Source organism: Dermacentor andersoni, chromosome 8 (assembly GCF_023375885.2).
Source record: "Dermacentor andersoni chromosome 8, qqDerAnde1_hic_scaffold, whole genome shotgun sequence".
Classification (NCBI taxonomy): Eukaryota; Metazoa; Arthropoda; class Arachnida; order Ixodida; family Ixodidae; genus Dermacentor; species Dermacentor andersoni.
The window spans coordinates 134,678,803-134,697,835 of NC_092821.1; the positions used below are offsets into that span (position 1 = coordinate 134,678,803).

General features: G+C 44.5%; 1 long non-coding RNA gene across 1 annotated transcript; it reads left to right on the forward strand.

The window, feature by feature from the left end:
* Positions 1 to 8,230: 8,230 nt before the first annotated feature.
* On the forward strand, positions 8,231 to 15,474 carry LOC140213015 (uncharacterized). The gene is made up of 2 exons (XR_011889952.1): positions 8,231 to 8,655; positions 15,243 to 15,474. It is a non-coding gene; the product is annotated as an uncharacterized lncRNA (long non-coding RNA).
* Positions 15,475 to 19,033: the final 3,559 nt, after the last annotated feature.

A 19,033-nucleotide genomic window follows, 5' to 3' on the forward strand; every position in this document is an offset into this window, starting at 1 on the left:
ACTCAGCAAAGTGAGGCGTACAGTGGGTACATTAATTGGAATCACGCACATAATGTGCAGAAAGCGGACTTCTTGTCGCCCGCTATTCTGAAAAAAGTTAAGACTTGTTGGCATAACATTGCATTTAAGGCATTCATGTCACTTTGACGTGGTGAGTTGTCGCGGCTTCATGACGTAGCGGGACAGAAACGGGAAGTAGGCGTGGCCCGCAGGCTCTTTACTGATAGCGGAGGACTGATGGCGAAAAAGTCTGGAACCAGAAATGAATGAATAAACCTTTATTGAAACGGTGACTTGTCACTCGAGGCCACTCGCGTCGAAGCCGACACTGCTGCAGTATACTTTGGTATGCAAATGGTACGGTTCCTGTTTCCTCCAATGACGTGGATGGGTGGGCCGTGGTGTCTAGAATCTCGTGCGGAAGGAATTTTCTTATAATGTTCGGTATAATCATTCAAAATCAGTGTGTACACGTGGCAGACATGTGAAGAGGGGGGTAGGCTGAAAAATGCTTGACGAATTGTGGTGCGCTGATTGCACGAATACAACCGAAGCAGTTTGGTATAGCTTTACGTTATAACGCCCGGTATGCATGCAAATATAAAGTTGCAAAGCTACAACTTCGTATTCAGAGTGAAAAGTTTACGGACAATGCATGTATGAAGAGTGCAGCTTTGATGACATAAAGCACCCCAATGTCTCCATGCACGACTGCGCGCAGCTTCTTACAGGAATTCAAAATCCGCTGGACACCATTCTCAATCAAATGGATACAAATCGTATACTCGTAGTATCTAACATAAGGGTAATACTATCAACAATCAATTGTTATTAGTAGTTTGGTGGGCGGAAATATCAACTTCTGGCACACATTACGAAATTTTGAAAACCACATCAGTTATATTTTGTGAATAGATTAATAAAACATTGTAAGTTGCTATATGTACTGCTGTCCATGTCTAATGCCTAATCTTTGTCGCTTTAGTTCACGTAAATCATGTGCACCGGCCGTGAAAAATACAAGTATCTGCGGGTTCTAAATTCGCTTTTATGAATTTGTTTGTTGTCGATGCACTTTTTCTTCTTTCTGTGAATACTGTTTTGCTGTCCATTCAATTTGTATTTAGTACGTGCATGGCCACTGCTTCCAGAATTTATTTGCTAGTATTCTTCTGTTACTCGAATTTCTTTCAGCCTCGTGGTGAAGCCACTTTAGTCCTAATGGCCTTTAGATTCAACTAAATTTTCTGTATATAGATAAGTGCAGGAATAAACAAGCATCACAAAACGCGTCAGCTGCTGCTCCATTATTTTGATTCAGACCAATACCGATGGGTAAACATAAAAAAAATGTGTGATCGAAAGGACTGAAGCAGGGCCGGTTTTACTTGGCAAAACGATGTTGCCGATCTTGAAGCTGGCGTCTAAAACTTAGGGCAGAGCAGAATAGGATTGCTGCCATTGGCCTTAAGCACGCAAGTTGCATGAATATATTGTAAACACTATCTTCCTCTGAAATATTATCATTGTTGAGCGATGAATGCGCCAATGATGAGGGCATGATTGAACGCTCGCGCCAGGCGGAAGCCTGCGTTTTAAAGCGAAGCTTTTCTTTGTTTCTTTCTTCGACTTTCCCGCTGCTGCTGCCTTGCATGCCGCTAACGCCGTCCTCGTCGGGATGTGGTTGAGATGCGGCCTTGTCACAAAAAATTAAGCGCTGTCGGTGTTTTGTTTGATAAGATTTATTTACGACCTGTCATTCCCGAAATTCGGAGGAATACCTTTGTAAAAAATGTAACACAAGGTATGAGGCATGTGAGGGCCTGTATGGTAGTGGTTCAGATTGACTTTTGCAGAATTTCTGCCACACAGGGCGCTTAACGCTATCGCGATAATACACGACAGGAGTGCGGCACAAAGGAAAGATGTTCCGAGAAGCTCGTGTCAACATTTACGCCATATCGCATGTGCCCAATGCCGTCATTAGGCGTGATCCTCCGCAAGTGCAGTGCAGGAGCTGCCGCGCTTGCCTCCGTGATCCCCTCCCCCCCCCCCTTCCACAACAGCTACGACAGCAGAACGAGTAGGTGGGGAGATTGTCAGAGAGGTAATAGAAAGATCGAGAGAGAGGGCAGTTCTGTGAGTTACAACTCTACAACCCCGAATGGCGCCAAAGCGCGCACTTAGTGCCGAGAGGGCGGAGGCTCACGAAAGCGTCGAGCGGAGCAAGAACAACAAACAGGAATGGTGCCGGCAAGGTAAAATTTCACATCACGTCACGACTGTCGTATGCCCTCAACATCACTGACAAATAACATCAATGAATGCAAACATCGGACAACGCTTCGCTTACATCGATTCCCAAAGTGCATGGGATCTGCATATTTTTGTGCTTTGCAAGTTGAAATGTGCCAATGAGCTACGGGCCACTAAATTCTCCTTGTGATTACTAAAAAAAAATATATTTTTTCTATATTTTTGCTTCCATGCATCCGCTTCTTACAACGAAGCGGCTTATGGCTAGTCTTCCGTGCATTTTTGTTCTGCGTCAACAAAACCTATCACCATCAGCAATCGATCATACCCACCTAAGCAAGCAAAAAAATCAATGCTCATCCCTCCCGAATTCAACAACCGGAGTGGAACGGCTCTCCGCAAGAGCATTGCAAAGACCGACAACGCTTTCCGCCTCGTTCCGGCACCGGCACCGAGGCATGAAGGAGAACCATCCCTTCAGCCTGATCAACGCCTTCGTACTATGCCACTTCACGTACATATATATACGGAGAAGTGGCTCAGAGCAAAGTGAGACAAGCTCAAAGCTTTCATCCGCAAAGTAGTCAAGAGGGCTCTCGGGCTATCCATCACGACCCATACCGAGGATCTCCTCATGCTTGGGGTACATAACACCACCGAGGAAATAGCCATGGCCTAAGAACGCGCGCAACCCGCTCGCCTGACCACCACAGCGACAGGAAAACGCATAATCCAAGAGCTCGGTTACCACCCTGCGGGATTCTCGATGGTCAGTACTCCGATCCCTAGGCGCATTTGAGACAAGTTCGAAGTGGCCCCCGTGCCCCGAAACATCCATCCCGTCGAAAGCGATGGCACACGCCAGACCAGAGCAGCCGCGATCCTCAAACAGATCGAGCAACAAGACATCTGAGCAAGCTTCGTCGACACAGCGGAGTACAGCGATGGGAAAACCTTTGCCGTCGTCGTGCTCAACTCCAGGGGCAAGATTTGCAATAGCGCCTTGATTGGCAACTTCAGACCCCGAAGTCGCCGAGCAAGCCGCCAGCGCCCTTGCCCTGCTAGACGGTCGTGGGTCTGAGATCTATAGCGATTCCAAAACGGCAATTAGGGCTTTTCAGAAGGGTTGCGTCACCGAGCAAGATGCTCGTCTTAGCATTTGGAGTCCGTATGCTCTCACGCCTCTTTTGATTCGCTGGTTTCCGGCTCACTTAGGGCCGCTCGAAGGTGCTCCCCCGAACCTCAGTCAGTCTGCTCACGAGGCTGCCGGCGACCTCACCGACGGCGCGTTCTCTGTAAGGCGCGCCGACTCCCCATCCTCCTGTGGCCACAGGGACGTTCCCGCTACTGACAACGCGGTTACAAAATTCTTCTACACGTCTAGAAAGGCCTTTCCAACCCCTCACCCCAAGTTGAATAGGGCGCAAGCCGTTTCTCTTAGACTAACAGACCGGAGCATATATGTGTGGCCGTGGAACCAGCTTGTGGAACTGCGCAAGGAGAAGTGACTGAGCATCATCGACCAGCGTTGCCATCTTAGCCAAATTGTTCCTTTACGGTAGAGCGGACTACAATAAGAATGAGTGGGACGAGCAAGCTGCGTGGCGCATACTTTTTAGTGAGCTGCCTGACGGCGAGAAATGCTGCAGCGGCGCTGTGTGTTTTCTTTTTCAAGGTGAATGGTGGTTGATCAAAACAAAGGGACGTGCGCAGTGTATATCTTCTAGCTCGCGCCTCAAGCAGTTTACTGAGAACGTAGATGACATCGTTTGCAAGCGAATAGATAGAATATTTAGCATTTCACTAAGATTCGTGAATAGTTAGAGTTTAGAATTTCGGTTCAGTATAAATAATCATCTTAAGGTGATTATTCCCACCTGCGATCATGTGACCACTGCAGAGAACATTTAAATACTGCAGTATTACCTGACAAACAACGGCCTGATTATGAGGGGCGCCGTAGCGGTGGAATCCGGCATTAGTTTGATAACCTCAGGTTTCTCCAAGTACACGAGCTAGACAATGTAAGTACACGAGGCCTTTTGCATTTTGCCCTTCTCGAAATGTTGCCGCTGCTCTCGGCATCGAACCCACAACCTCGTGCTAGTCGACGATTGTGTTGGACAGTGAGCTAGCATGGCACGCTACTGCAGGGAAATAAACACCGAAGGGTAAATGTAACGAGCATTTAATTCGATATATTCACAAAAGAAATATCAAAACAAACACTTATTTGCCTCTTTTGGTACCGAGTGCTCCTTCAGGTCTTACGCGATTGGTTGGTCTGGATTATAGTGCAAAACAGCACATGATGCAGTGGAAAGCTAGGCTTAGAGCGCTGGCAGGATAATAGCTGCAACGGGGCTCGAATGGCAAATCACACGATGTTAAGACTGCAACTCAGACGTTTAAGTGTTAGCATGTGTGCGGGCTATGCGTTTTCGTTCCAGATATCGAGGTCGCCGAATCGCTCGTTGGTCTTCTTGTGTGGCAATTCAATGTAAAAAATTTCACTATGGGGTTTTACGCACCAAAACCTCTTTCTGGTTATGAGGCACACCGCAGTGGGGGACTCCGGAAATTTGGACCACCTGGGGTTCTTTAACGTGCACCTAAACCCAAGTACACGGGTGTTTTCGCCCCCATCGAAATGCGGCCGCCATGGCCGGGATTCGATCCCGCGACCTCGTGCGTAGCAGCCTAACACCATAGCCACAAAGCAACCACGGCGGGTGTAATTCATTGTAAAGCGTGTTTTATAGAGTTCTAGTTCAAACTGCTGTGCCCCTCTCAGAAGCTTGAGTGCTCACCCACTATCTAAAATAACACTGGCGCAGCCGGGGGCACAAAGCACGCCGAGCAAGCCGACCACTGGTGCTCCCGCAAACGCCATCGGATTTGCAGGACACGCCGGCAAACGGCCTCGCAGAAATCGACTCACGAATAAAAAACAAAGCGATGCGTGATCGCCTACCGGCAAAACTACGGCGACACTGTGGGAGCAATCGGTAAATTCCGCCACCCGTGGTGCATCTGTTGGTGTTGCAGGGAACGGAGCTATACTTCGTCAACGCAATCTCTTCCTTCTCTGGTGGAAACACCGTATGGTGCGGTGCTGAGGTCCGCGTTGCAGTCGGTGCTGACAACGCGAAGCTGAAGAAGGAGATAAGAAAAGATAATGTTTTAAATCGACTGAAAACTAACTGGCCAGAATGTGTGGGAAGACGGTGATAGAATTGAAATGGTCATGATTTATAGCGATAGAATTCAGCACGCTGTTCGCGATTTAGGTAGGAATTAGAATTTTATATTGGCAAAGAATGTCTAAAAACCAGTAAGTGCCGAGGCTGGCGGTGAAAAATGTATAGTTGGGATGTGGTCTATCAGATTACTGTACGCAAGTCGACTGTTATTAAGTACAGATAAGTAATGCTTAATATTGCAGTTGTTACACTACTGGACACTTGTGTTTTATTCTGTGCTTCGGAAATCAAAAGCACACGCACGGTTACGGCAACACGCTGAACTGCGTATCACGTGTAAAGGCATCGTTTCATTTTCGACCCGATTGGTTTCGCTTTGACTGGTTAAATACCAAAGCAGTTACTACTTTAACCATTCAGAGCAGATGAATGGGAGGGTCATCGACATTATAACCAGAATAATATTTTTTCACAGTTACGGCCACACTCGTCCTCTGCCTCCCACAAACTCCGGCGCATAATCGATATCGCGTTCACCTATCGCCGTCTTCAGCATGCTTGCAGTGAACGACTAGATCCGCAATGCAGATTGAAAAATGCAAATAAAAAATAAGCCACAGCGTTTTCCGTGTTACCCTTGGGGATTAGACACTCTGACTGGTAAGCTTTCTATTGTATAAAAACAAATAGAGATACCATAAAAATTGGTTGTCAGCACCCTTAAAACGCGCTTTCCTCTTCAGGCCATCGTCATCATGATGTTGTCGTCCTTCACTCCCATCTTCATGATTCCTTCGCAACCATGCTGGAGTCATCCTTCCATCGGTGACGCGCAAAGCTCGCATATTTTCATGTATCCGTATCCTCTATGTAATACCCATTCGGGGGCCTTTAGAGGTATTATGAAATAAACTATGAAATAAATCATTGTCATTGCGTCGCCATCGCGCAGTCATCGCGAAACCATCGTCGTGATGCATTCGTCATTATGCTGCCGTCATCACTCCTTTGTCGTCTTTTCGTCGCTTTTTTTTCGACGTTGTCATTTTTTTTGTTCCATTGCCGTCGTCATCATTCCGCTGTCGCGAATTCGACGTCGTCAGTCATTTGCCGAAGCCGCTTTGGCGGCTGTGTGGCTTTGATATTTCTCTGCTGAGCATGAGCTCGCCATTTCAATTCCCGACCATGTGTTCTCATATTGTTTAGGGTGAAATGTAAAAAACAATGATCGTGTACCGTAATTTCGAAGTACGATAATGAACTGCAGGTGGCCAACATTATTCTAGAACACCACCCTACTCTGTTCTTCAAAATTTACTGTACATTTTCTGGATGGTAAACAGTTACATTATGCTCTCGCATCAATCGACCCTCGTCATTCCATCGTCGTCATGTTTTCGAGATTATGTAGTCAAGGTAATGTGACAGCTTCTATTACAACGCCGTGATTTCATTGTTTAATGTCTATGTCATTAGGCCACCTTCGTTATTTCCTCGTTGTCCCGCCATCGTCGTCGTTATTATGTCGGGGTCGTTCCGTCGCCGTCAATAAAGCGTTGACATCCTATTGTCGCCATGCCATAGCCATATTACCCTCTTCACATCTCGTTGTCGTCAATCTGTGGTCGTCATTGTCGTCAGACGTGGCTCTGCAGGTAGGAGTACCCCCGGTTTGGGATGAATGACGCGTTTCCCGGTGAAAAGTGTCCAATAAGGTCGTGTGTTTTGTACTTGTTAATGGTCCTAAAGAAAAGCAGTCTTCCTCAGTAACACGAACAATGCTTCCCTTAAACCGATTCTTACAATGCACCCCTACCACCTGGACCGCCTGTGGTTCGCGCTGCACCCGTCGCCGGGCTGCCCGTGGCGCGAGCACGAACGGGCCGATACGACCCATGTGCTTTGGGAATGCCAACGCCATGACGAAGAAGGACCAAGCGGAAGGGGGAAGACGACAGCAGGACCCTCTGAAGCGGGGCGTCTCGCTGAGAGATGGCAAGCCGCCCTCCTCAGCGATGCACCCGAAGACTAGGAGCGGGCCGTCGAGCGGGCCAGGGCCATTGCCGAGAATCTCGGAAGATTTTCCTCGGGCGCTGGACCCCTTGCAGCCTAGCCCCAGGCACCAACAGCAATAGCCGTTGGACAAGGAAGACGCGTGTAACACAGGCTTCCGAGAGCGAGAGCGAAGATGGCATGGCGTGGCCGCGACGCCTTCTCCCCTCACTCAACAACTGGACACCTACTGCAGCAGCAGGTGTTCACCATGCCCGGTCTGCTCCATCGAGAAGCGCTCCTAACGTGGCGTCGCAGTCGTTTTTTTTTTCTAGCTGCAGCCAACGTACGGTAGGCGAGCATTATTTCTATTTCGCTCTCACCAAAATGTATCCGGCGTCGCCGAGATTTGATCCCGGGACCTCGTACTTAGCAGTGCGACGCCAAAGTGACTAAACAACCATTGCAGGTATTGAGACCTTACTCGCCGAAAGCATTGTTTTCTGATTGTTTGTTGTAACATTTCGCCGGTATGACCACAGGAAACCCGCATGAAATCCATTGGTCCACACATGCTTGGGAACGGTAGTATTCAATCTTTGGCGCCTTGGCTTGTCATCGAGGTAAGAGAGACGACACTTCATTGCTGGTTGACAATAGGATAATGCACAATACAATCTTGTGCCGCGAATAAACATCGAGACGTGACACTGCGCGATTGTTTCACGCTACTGGCACGTTTATCTCTGAGGTTTTACTTCTTCCAGCACCTACTCGTGCAGCAATAACGCCCTTTCCCGAATACTTTTTCTTACAAAATATGTGTTGATACTTTCATGAAAAAAGGCGATGAAATATAGATATATGGGCAAGACATCTGCACACCAATAAGGTATGTTATCTGCAAGAAGGAAAAAGTGAAGCATTTGGAAATTCGTGCATTGTGCAGAAACAACACTGTCACTTCTTGGTCTGTTAACTATGGAGATGGCGGTCAGCGCGACCGCGCTTGCATTTCTAATGTGTACGACGCTAGAGACCGCTTTTGCAGGGAGAGCGATTTCTATAATTTCCCAAAGGCTGTCTCATCGTTCTCCACCGTATCAGCGTCTACATGACGAGCCAAGTCTTGAAACGCCGTTGCATGAACATCCTCCAGCTGATGGTACATTCGAATCGTTACGACGAGAGCGTAGGGCTGTCCGTAAGTAAATATTTCATCTTTGTTGTTGGACAACACACATGTATATTAACCCTGTAATATCCAAACACATTTACAACACACGTAAAACTGAAAGAAATTGGAAACCTTGACTTTGCCATAGAGTGCCCATTTGTACAAAAAGAGAATTGTTAGTTCATTGAAAATGCAATTGTGCAGTCATATTCATTACGGGTTTGTAAAGGTGTCCACCCCACAAGCTACAGCCCGTTAAGATGAAGCTTTAGCTCGGGTGTTCCTATCTAAATACACATAAAAGGAGAAATAGTTTTTCTCCACAACCACTGCCCCAAATTTGGCGAGGTGTGTTGCATTTAAAAGAAAAACTTAAAATCTAGGGACTGTTGCTCTCAAAAGTTTGATTTAGGTCGTCAATCGTTTGTTAAAAAATGGCAAAAATCTAAAATTTCCAGAAACTGAAACTATCACTTTCACAACTATATAACTAGGCAAAGAAAAATGATGCCATAGTTTTATTAATTGCCTCTAATAGTACTTCTAAAACGAACAAAATTGACATGTTACACATGAATCTCAAATAATTTAGTAATATGGAAATACAGTTCTTGCAGAACCCTTGTATACAACGTCAGAAATTCACGTAAGATATAAAATGACATATCAAATTTGTCCGCTTTCAATGGTCTAATGGATTCTGTTTACAGAACCGCGATATCTGTTCTTGATAAAGAGCTATTAATGTGTAAACTTCGTGCTTCTATTTCTTCCACTTTCACATTTTTGGACAATTGTTACACAAAATTGAGGCCCTAAATCCAAATACCGCTTCCAACAGGCTGTCTAAATTTAACTTTCTCTCTCAAATCCAACAGATTTCATTAATATCAGTCCAGGGGTTATCTCAAAAAACCGTTTTTGCGTTTTACTTGTATTTGAATAGGCCGCGTCGGAGTTGGGCCCGAGCTAAAGCTTTCTCTTAGATTGAAAATGGCACTACAGAGCATGAGCTAAGTTTTCTCAACCCAAATAAAAACTTCGAGTTATCAAACTTAGCATAGCCTAAATGTTACGTTAAGCATTGCAGGGTTATTACCGTGACGCTGAAGGGGTGATCGGGAAAAGAGGCAGCAGAGACGACGAGCCAATAGATATCCTCACCTACAGTAATGAACAACGACCCATTTATGGGTGATCAGATTGCCGCTAAATCTCGAAAAAGAGTTACCACTACTCAACCGTCCACAGCTTTTCTTTAATCCTGGACATTGGGTTAAAAACAAAGGTTAAAAATTCTTCATTAACCAGTTGATTACTTCAGTAAAAGAAGTTCGGTTCCTCCACACAGCTTTAAAGAAACCCAAATATAATAATGAAAAGAGGCATGCACATTGTCTACCGTTCTTATTGGCTTTGCCAAGCATTATCACGTCCTCGGTTGGGAACAGCATTTTAAAAGAGCGATCTTTTCAAGGCGCTATAAGAAACGAAGACGTGAGAGTCTTGGTCGCTTTATGTTAACGTAGAGAAATGGGTTCTGGTGATCCCCTTTTACAGACAGCCGCCCACGCTCCCCACGGTTGTATCTATCACTGGCTCGGGAATTTTAACCCACCTGTTGCCTATATTGGTAATGTTTTTACTTTTTATAAAATTACACTGAACCGCTATTACTGCGCTCTTTCTGTGTGCGCTCACACACTCTTGATCGAACTGAATAATTCATTACGATTAACTCTACTAGATCGTAAATACGTGCATAAATTTCAAGGACGTTATGAAAGACCAACAACTGTGTGTTGTGATATCGAGGGGCGCCACAGAAAAAGATGCGCGGCGAATGCTTCACATTACACGTAAAAAAATATGGCGGCGATGCCTTTAATTTTTCCACAGCAGGCAGGCTTCATTATTGAATAAATTTCACACTAATACACGCCCTTCACTTGGTTACCGCACGCACAGATGTTATACTAAATGTTTTGGTAAAATAAATCCTACTGCTGATCGTCCGTACCTTTTTCTTCCCTTTTTTTTCGAGTTTTTCTGCATGTCATTGCACATGTTACTTTTTGGCTCATATAATTGTTTCGGCCTTAGCGTACTGGCTTAAAAAACAAGTTTAGCGAACTCCTCACTGCATTGTACTCTTAACCTTGAAAACATGTTGTCTCGTCGACTGTTGTGGTATTGTGGTGCATTTCCCTGCACGCTTACTGATTTAGTGCATCTTTTGTCTTCATGTAATGAAACATGTCTAATGTGTAGTTTTGGAGAAGCTAATACATAATAATGCCGTTTATTGAACCTCACTTTTTGGCGCCCGAATTCCTCTTGTTGCAACAACTGTTTTGCGTATCAACACGCGTTATAATGATAGTTTCACAAGCTCTTACCGTATTTCTCTTTCTTCTTGTGAATTTTTTCACCGCCACTGTAGTCCTGAAACACACCGCGTGATTAGAAAGTAGGCAAGGTGGTTCCTGTGCACAAATCAGGAAGTCGCCGCCTTAACGCTATCGTTCAAAATTGTTAACAAATGCCCCATGTAAATTATTGGCGTGTGGTATATGCTGACGTTTAGCTGATTTTAATGAGCCTAATTCGTTTTTCCCGTCCCATCAACACGGTTTTAGGAAATATTTCTCTTGCGGAATACAACTCTGGTGCTTGTCTATCGATTTATTATGGGCACTTGATTCTGGCCAAGTGATGGACTTCATATTTACAGATTTTGCTAAGGCTTTTTATTCTATTTCACATGAATTAATTTTCGGTAAACTAAACAAGCATAAACGGTATACCAATGTCCTGAAGTTGATTAAATGTTTTCTTTCCGATCGTTCAATATATGTGTTTGCTAATGGCTATAGTTTCAGAGTTGCAGTCAACGCCGCTGGCCTGCAATATGGTTCTTTTATGGGGCCGCTGCAGTTTCTAATTTCTGTTAACAACCTCCACGATAAAATTCAGTCTACTATCAAACTATTTTGACAGTTTTGTTCTTCATCAAACTACGAATAACGCTAATATGATCCGAATAATTTTTTTCTTTGTGCTCAGATTGTTTAGTGAGCTAAAGGTAACCAAGTGCAAGAGCACATTTATCTCGCGTCATTCAAGTAACCCTAACGAAGAAATAGTCCTTCTCAATAGTACGCCACCTAGTCATTGTCACATCAAATAAATTCTTTGGTATTCAAATACTCGAAAGCCTTTCATGGAATGTACATTCGGCTACAAAATTTTGCGCAACACGAAATCAGAGACTTAAATTGACACGAATTAAACTAAATTAGACTAAGAGACACGAATTAAACTTAAATTGAGGGCGACGCAACGAGCTATAGAAAGAAGAATGATGAGTGTAACGTTAAGGGATAAGAAAAGAGCAGATTGGGTGAGGGAACAAACGCGCGTTAATGACATCTTAGTTGAAATCAAGAAAAAGAAATTGGCATGGGCAGGACATGTAATGAGGAGGGAAGATAACCGATGGCCATTAAAGGTTACGGACTGGATTCCGAGGGTAGGGAAGCGTAGCAGGGGGCGACAGAAAGTTAGGTGGGCAGATGAGATTAGGAAGTTTGGAGGGTCAACATGGCCACAATTAGTACATGACCGGGGTAGTTGAAGTATGGGAGAGGCCTTTGCCCTGCAGTGGGCGTAACCAGGCTGATGATGATGATGATGAAATCAGAGAAAAAACCTGTATATGCGCGCAGCCTCACAATGCAGCTTAGTAGTCGCATTTACAGCCTCTAGCAGCACATGTAAACAACCTTGTGATATTCTTACAGGCTGCTCGGAAATTAAACATTTTTCTGAGATTCCATGGTCCGTAAACTTTCATGGTTGACTGTACGCATGGAGTTCTTATATAACAACCCTAAACCCCTACTGAAGCCAATGCTTATCTAACCAAAGTTCTTGAGTGGCTTCAAAACCGTGCCGTCAATTTCATTTTGTTTAACTACAAGTATTCTCGTCATGCTAGTGTCTCATCAACGAAATCAACCCTTGGTTCTTCTGATCTCGCTTTGCCGTGCAAGAATGTCCATCTATGTTTTCCCATATACAATATATTAAGCTAACCTGGATTTTAACAAAGAACTCGTAATTCGTCGTATGAAAACTTCCTCAGCAAGGCGTTGACCATCAGTTCAAGGTTGCAGAGGCGATTTGCCGCTCAACTGCTTCATGTCACGTGTTCAGTGCAGAATAAATCTATTGTACTGCCTCTATCGCTGCTACCACAGACATTGCCAACTTTAGGAAACTGCGCTGTAGGCATATTATGTCTTCCCACTCCTCTCTATAATGCTCTATTGGCCTCGAGAGTTAAGAAATAAATAAATAGAGTGTGTCGCAGCACAGCGACAATAATGTGGCTGTCCGAATTACGAATACATAAAGATATGCACAGGTTGTTAAGTAGCAGATAGGAGTTTCGGCCGGGCAGCCTACAATATTTTGACATTTCGACATTATGAGCTTTAGTAGGTGGTTGTGCCCTCATGTTGCTTTCTAATTGTATCGAATGCATAGAAATAGTGTGCCTCTCGTCGAAAAAATCAAAGCACTGCTATGGAGACCTTGTCGTCGAGGTGGGCCACCACTACGTGCAGCTCAGACCTCGGCATCCAGACGTGGGCAGTGCAGCAAGCCCGTGACGCGGCGTTGAGGCGCGGCCTTGACGTTCCCCCGTGGGAGACCTGAACACTGGTCGCGTTAAATCTTGAAGGACGTACAATAAATTTGTATCCATTCATCCATCCATCCATCCATTAGACCCGTTCAGTCACAGTGCTTAAGCGTGGAAGTGAAAGATATTTTCTGTTGTTCCTCTTCCCAATGATTCCAAGGCCGTAATCCCGATCACTGAGATAAGTGAAAGTGCATTAAATTAGGGGGTTTTACGTGCCAAAACCACTTTCTGATTATGAGGCACGCCGTAGTAGAGGACTCCGGAAATTTTGACCACCTGGGGTTCTTTAACGGGCACCTAAATCTAAGTACACGGGTGTTTTCGCATTTCGCCCCCATAGTGAAAGTGCATTCTTGGCTTACTAGAAAGCAAATCGTTTGCTACCATAGATCAATTTGCTACAGAAAATAAAAGCAAGCGCGGTTTTTGTAACATTACGCTTGGCAGGAAGTTGAACGGTTGGTTCTTGATAGTGTCAAATAAGTTTTCTCTCAAGTAATTGGTATTATAACGTCTTATAAGTGGTACAGGTACATCGAACGAATACTTCGGAAGAATAAATCATCTGTGACAGCCGGGTATATGTAATTAGTTTTTGTAGCAATGGAAAGGGATCAGTCGAGACTTTATCCCAAAGAATGAACCATGCGTTACGTCAGCCTACGTGGGCTTTATAAAGTCGCCACAAAATGACGCGTACATTACACTTAACAACAACTAGTAATATTTCAAAGTTATTCAATCGCTCTTCATGGTAGAAGTTCGTCTTTTTTATTCTCATCAACTTCCACACGTCTTTTAGTGAATGCCCCGTCTGCTTTCTTGCAACAACAATCTACAACTCCGGAAATATATCTTTAGAGGCGTAAAGTGCTTGCCCATGAGACATCGCGATACCTCAGCGCTGATCAATAGAAGAACTTGCACAAACTTGTTGAATACCACTGCTAATATGCTTCTGTTTATGTCGCTTCATAACGATTTCTGGCTTGATTCTCATGTCGGCTGGTACTGAAGCATCACCTACACAATGATTTGAGTCATCGCGATGTCCATAGGTGCTCGAAAGCAACACTCCTTAATATCCGTGTATAGCCCCACTCACCCAGTTCACTGCTTTAAATAAACATCATGTACACTGCAACAGATTTGAATATTGAAAGAAAAAGCGAATCTGTTTTACAGCAAAATAGGCCACGCCGTGATCAGTGTAGTTCGGTAACGCGTGATAATGAAGTTTGTTTGGTAGAGATCATGCAGACAGGCATCAACTGCCTAGAGCAAGATAGCTTGACTTGCATTGTCGCACGTGTTTCCAACAGTATTGACAAATTAATGTGTATGTGAATGTGGAAAGCGCGCGCCCATAGCACTATAATCATTTCTTTTTCAATTCAACTAAGGCTTTCCGTGAACTGAGTACTGTTATAATGCTCCCGCTTTAGGTCTCTGATCCTTTTGATGCTCCATGTTATATTGCTTTTAATTCCATCACATTTTGCAGTTTATTTCCAGTGTTCCCTTACCTCAATTTCGAAATATTGCATGTCAGCGCATTGAGGCGTTTTTCGCCAGTGTATAAAGCATTAAATTTCATTTGACGACTCTGTAGTTGCATGGACGCCAGTTATCAATTTAAATATATCTGACCCGCTCATAATTAAGACCCAAATAAAAGTCATTACTATTTGTAATGATTTTTATTTTGTGTACGTGTGTGTACGTGTGTGTGTGTATGTCTGTAGAGCAGATGAGAACATAGTAAGCGTGGCATTGGGTATCTATGTCAGCCAATTTACAAATAAACAATAGAGCACCGAGACGACCAGTGTTTTTGAATGCTTTTTATTGTTTCCTATTCGCTCCAGAAACTTCACTACAACTGAATACATATCTGTCGCAGGGGGCGCCGCTCGACCAAGGCTGAATGGCACTTCAGAAGATCCTCGGGGACCGCGGAGATTACGGAGAGATTCCTACCGCAGGGCCGTAAACCCACCAAGACGTGTATACTTTCAGGGTTAAAACTTAAAGACGTGAAACTGCAAAGCATTGCCCCTCCCCCTGATAGATACGTCACTGCTACTGTACTCAAACGCATATATATTACATAAAGGCCATATAGAGTAAAACTATTTCAATCTGTTTTTATTCCAAATTTCTGACGACAAATTTGCATAACCGCCCACGCAAGCATCGGGCGTTGACCTACAGCGTTGTTTGAACCGACCAATCAAACGCTCTCCTCAATTATAGAAGGTCACTTTTGCTTGCTTTCCAAGTGAACAGCAATGCCTACTTTAACATGCTTTTTCTATATAAATGCGGAGGCGAAATTCACGCAGAAGTGGAGAGTGTTTCGGTGTAGCCGACCTAGCGAAGTTAAAGTAGACAACCAAATGAGAAGGGTGGTGTGGGCGCCTGCGATAGGCCCGCTTCCCCTACACACTTCGTCAATACCGGCTTTAAACAACGCCTATAGCATGTAAACTTCTACGGCTCACTACTGAAACTTATCACCAAATCAAACATTTATTTGTCAATAGAATAATATGATGTTGTACATCATATTATTCATGTATCTGCATTGCATACATGCCATTGTATGTATGCATACATGCATACATGCTATGCATACATGTCATACGTGCATTTGCCATTCATACATGCAAGCATGTATCTGCCGCTATCAACGTCTATTTACAGATGTGTGACATTTCCTTTCACTTAAATCAAGTGTACTGGGCGTGCAAAGGGCCAGATATCCCTGATTTTTAAACCTGCTTTTAAGTATGGATATGTCGTGTGAACAGTCACGCGGGAAAAATCGATTTAGACATCATGTCGATGGACTTTTTGGTGTTTCTGTGAATATTTGTTGCGGTTCCTTACATGTGTATTCAGTACGTGCATAGCGATTGCTTGAAGAACTTTTTGTGTTCGTATGTTTATTTTGCTGAAATTTCTGTTTTAGGTCGTCGTGAATCCCCGTCAGGCCGAATGCCCTTCATCTTCACTTCGGTTTTCTCCATATAGATATGCGATTTTATAGCGGGCGTTTAAGTAGCGAAAATTAGGAACAGGACAGCTGCTGTTGGCCAATTACATTACAATAATTAAAACAAGATATTTGAGCGAAATATAGTCACAGTTGAGCCGTGGAGATGCTATTGATTGGGGCTTCCCCGAATGCTCGAGCTAGGCGGAAGCCGATGACTTTGTGCTCTGTAACTTTACAAATACCAAGTACCTACTGCCGAATTAATACTCCTCCTGGCACCAGAAAAGGCTATTTTTGTATCATGTTTTTTTCGGTTATGCGATCTTTTATTTAGTTGGTAGCTTTATTCTCAACACCGTAAGGCAGAGTTGCGCTGTTTCTTCTGGGTATGCGTGGTATGTAGGCTTTTACTTCCTGCCACTTGGTCAATTTTTCTTGTGACATCAGCAAGCGCCAACCAAAGTGCGACTTACGTGGCTCCTACAGTTTTCACAGATATCCAATCATTCGATCACTATTGTGGCTTGCTGGCATGCTTTACTGCTTTTATTAAACGTTGTCGACTGGCTAGTAACACACGGCGCTGGCACTGCTTTGCGAAGCATTAAGAGCTTTCTCTGGTGAATGAACGGGCTGGAACAGCCAGCATAAGCTGGTTTTCCATAGAGACTACGTAAAAACATTTCTCGCTCATCTATCTGCGTATTAACACATGAATTGATGTAGCAGGTGAACAAAAAGGGTTCAACGGTTATTCCGGTTGAACATATCATCATCTTTCTATTATCAGTAGTGAGACAAATGCATTATGGCTACTTCTGACGGCAGGACCTGAAATCATGGTCACGCGCTGATAAATTGCAGGCTCTCTCCTATCATTATTGAGAAATCATTGATCGACTTTCGTAGTTCGTCTTTCGCAGGCATCCTATGAAGACGAATTATTTCCACTAGTGAATTATTCGCTTGCAGTAGCGTTTGTTGTGGCAAGTTGGGTGGGGGTGGGGGGGGGCGTAGGGATGAAACCTATGGCACCTAGAAAGCCATGTAGATGAAACAAAATTCAGGATTTCCGCAATATTCAGCAGAGTCACCTAATTGTGTAAGCTGCGGCGATGACACATTCCAATCACATCCACATGGCATATTTCTTGGCCCGCAACAAGAAAAGCCTTCATCTCTAAATGAAGGTGCCGTTTGGGTAATAATGGCAGGTTTGTACCCTTTTGTGCGCAAACAAGCTTAGACGGATATTAGAAGAGGCTCGCACGGCAATTATCCATGGCTCAACTGTTATTCATTCAGATGCATTTATACCACGTGGTGCGGCGGAAAGATTAGCTGCTGCAATGTTCCAAATTCTCCAGGTGGTGTCATGGGAACAAGCTGTGCTCTAGTGCACACGATGTGACGATGCCATATTGATGCGTTAAATGGTTGGTTGGTTAGTTTGGGTTTAATGGCACAAAGGCAACTAAGGCCATGCTGCGCCAGACACAAGACAAAATGAAATGCAACGTTAGAGCAGGTAAACCTGTATTACATTACAGTTGGTGTCAATCATCAGTTTTTTCTAAAAAGTCGAACAGGTTAGCAAATGGCACTAGGGTGTCATCTGCTAGTAATAGGGCAGGGTGTAATGGAGTGTGCAAATTATACAGGCTATGTAAAAACAGCCGTCTCAGTGTGTCGATGTGTTGACATGCTATTAGAATATGTATGACTGTAAGATGTTCATGGCATTTTTCGCAGGTTGGTGGGTTTTCTTTTCGGAGGAGGAAGTTGTGCGTCAGATGTGTGTGTCCAATTCGAAGTCGACACAAGATCACCTCGTAGCACTGTTGCTGGTGAATGCATGATTTCCACACGCCAATTACAGGTTTATTAAGATGTAGCTTGTTGTTTAAACGTTTGTCTTGCTCAATAAAACGATAGATCTCACTGCTCAGCATGACATTGGTAGCACCTTAGAGCGATGTGGAAAATATGCGCATGCGAACACCTATACAACAAAGAAGCATAAATGAGGAAATGGGTGAGGCAATAGAGACATTACAATTTGCCAAGTTTGGCGCAAAATGTGTTTTATGTTCCGTCAACTGAGCGCCCGCAAGTGGAACAGCAACGTACACACAGGCACTCACCATCCCTTAGTCGTTGGCAATTGGGCTGGTTTTCCAAATATAGGAATGGGGCTATTACTGTAGCATTATTGATATTGCAATACCTAGGTAGTTAAGTAAAAAAAGCACGTACTAATTACGTTTCGCAATGAATGCTCAGAAGCTACCGTTCTCTGCACGCGCATGTGTATGCACGAAAAACTTTTGTTAGAGGCAACTTCTTCAATGTGTTTTACTGCGAAAGCAATTATATGGACACTCCATGCGCATTTCCGCCGTCGGTGTCGCCGTGAGGTTCCGTATAAGTGAAGGCGTGTGAGGGTGAACTGGTGAACGCCGTTCAATCACGCATGCGCGAGCGAAGAACGCGGCTCGGATTCTTGCCCTCTCCTGTCGCGAACGAGGCAGGAGAATCAGGCCAAGGAGGAGGGGCGTTCTTCTCCGATGGCTGCAAGGGTGCCTCGATGTTTTCTTCGCCTCCGGTCCGTGTAGAGTTGAGACAACCGCGGCGTCTACTACGCGAATCGCGGACGCCGTAGTAGACGCCTTTGGCGGACGCCGTAGTAGACG